General features: G+C 41.0%; 1 pseudogene; it reads left to right on the top strand.

The window, feature by feature from the left end:
• Positions 1 to 962: 962 nt before the first annotated feature.
• LOC149149061 (protein ACTIVITY OF BC1 COMPLEX KINASE 1, chloroplastic pseudogene) lies at positions 963 to 1,838 on the top strand (annotated as a pseudogene).
• The last annotated feature ends 544 nt before the right edge of the window (positions 1,839 to 2,382 follow it).

The raw sequence follows: 2,382 nt of genomic DNA, 5'->3' as shown, positions 1-2,382 counted from the left end.
GCACATCAACCCAACCTTCCATTGGCAAAGCTCCCATTCTGAGAGTCAATTTAAACCAAGATGTTTCTTTGTGCTTGGTTCGCCCCGTCAAGCCAGACAACCTCACCAATCGAGTCCCTCCTTCAATGGCTCCTCTACTCCATGAATTTTCAGATGTCTTCACCCAACCCACAGGGCTGCCTCTAGCACGCTCTGTTGAACACCACATTGATCTTATTCCTGGCGCTTCCTTACCCAATGCCCCATCTTATCGCCTTGCTCCTCGAGAGGCAACTGAGATAGAACGCCAAATTGAAGAATTGTTGACATCTGGTCATATTCAGACGTCATCCTCATCATATTCAGACAACAGGTATGCAGTGTTTGTGCACAGGGACTTCAATGGGTCTTCTGCTAGTAGCAACAGTCATCTTCGCAACTTGTTTTATCAAATATTTGTTGACAACTATCTAGATGTAAAAACAAGCACTTACAGTCAGAAGACAAAAAAGTTGGCACCTGCAAGACAAAAAAGAAAGATTCTAGTTTATGGAGCATCCAATTCAAGTTCTAGTTCTTAAGAAGTTGCACCAATAAATAAGGTACCATTGCGGAAAAGAGGAGAAAAAGGTAATTCTATGATGAGATTTTCACAAGAAAAATCTAGCAAAGCTATGGAGGTGCTCAATCTTGAACGAGGTGTCTGCTTTCCTTTTCGAAAATATACTCCATAAATGGTTAGGAAAAAAGTTTTAGGCTCAAGAGGGGCAGTATTCTCACTTTTTGGTCATGGAGTAGAGATCCTCTCGAAACTAGGGCTATATTGGATCACCCTTTTCTATGATCGACTTGTTGGGAGGGGTCTAGAGATAGTTCCATTACGTGCAGAGCAACTTCGGAATTTTCTATGTGATTTGGGACCTTCTTTTGTCAAAGTTGGCCAGGTTTCGACAAACAGATCTGATATTGTTCGTGAAGATTATATGAAGGAACTTTTCATTCTCCAAGATTATGTTCCTTCGTTTCCAAATAAGATTTCTTTTACAATCATAGAAGAAGAGGCCGGTGTACCTCTTGAACATATATTTAGCAAAATATCTTCTCAAACTATAGTAGCAGCAAGTTTAGGACAGGTTTATCATGCTACTCTTCGTGGCTCAGTCGAAGAGGTTGCTATAAAGGTATAGAGGCCAAAAATTGAACCTATCATATATAGGGATCTTTTCCTTTTTCAAACTCTAGCTTCATTTTTGAATGGCATTAGTCTTGAGAAACTTGGTTGTAATGCGGAGCTTATTGTTGATGAATTTGGCGAGAAGCTACTTGAAGAGCTTGACTATACACTTGAGGCACGTAACATTGAGGACTTCTTGGAGAACTTCAAAGATGATCCAACAGTTAAGATTCCTCGAGTATACAAAGAAATTTCTGGTTCACGAGTTCTTGTGATGGAATGGATTGATGGCATCCGTTGCACTGATCCACAAGCTATTAAAGAAATTGGCATCTGCATACCTGATTTTCTCACTGTTGGTGTGAGTGCTGCTCTGAGACAGCTGCTAGAATTTGGATTGTTTCATGGAGATCCACATCCTGGAAACATTTTTTCCATGCGTGATGGACGTATTGCATATGTAGACTTTGGAAATGTTGCAGTTCGTAGTCAGCAAAACAAAAAAAGCCTGATTTATGCAGTGGTACATGCTGTGAATGAGGACTATGCGGAGATGGCAAATGATTTACAGGAACAAAAATCAGCTCATCATTTTATACAATCCATTTCTCAACGCCAAGCTCAAGTAACTGTTGTTTTGCATGCAGCCCAAGATCGTGCCAAACAGCGACATGACAAGGAGTGAACACACTTGTCTTTTCAACCTGGAGATCGTGTGTGGCTCTTGTTGGACAAGCAATGCTTCAAGCGCCAGCATCATAAGCTGCACCCTCTGAGATATGGCCAATATACTATTCTGGAAGGCATTGGAGAACATGCATATCGCTTGGACTTGCCTTCCCAACTTGGCATCCACGATGTTCTTAATGTTAATAATCTCAAATTATTTGAACCACCTCTCCTTGAGGAATCTGTTACAATTCATCATTCGATTGATAATATTCCATATTTTCACCCTCCTCTGCTCAAAGATACAATTCTGGACTTCAAGAAACGGGATACACGACATGAGCCATACTTCTCATATTTGGTTGGTTGGAAGGGACACACACCAACATAGGCAAAATGGATCAATGCAGAAACATTGCAACGCAATTTCCCTCAGTTGGTGGAGGAATCCAGGATGCTTCCTCATCTAAACAGGGAGGAACTAGGCAACCAGAAAGGACACAAAAATCAAAAACATCTCACTGATTGGACAACCAAGCAAAAGCGTACTATTTCATTGG

Source organism: Pinus tabuliformis, chromosome 9 (genome assembly GCF_031772625.1).
Source record: "Pinus tabuliformis cultivar Carrire ecotype Pingquan chromosome 9, CPIR1, whole genome shotgun sequence".
Lineage (NCBI taxonomy): Eukaryota > Viridiplantae > Streptophyta > Pinopsida > Pinales > Pinaceae > Pinus > Pinus tabuliformis.
This window is presented reverse-complemented; position numbering and strand designations above follow the sequence as displayed.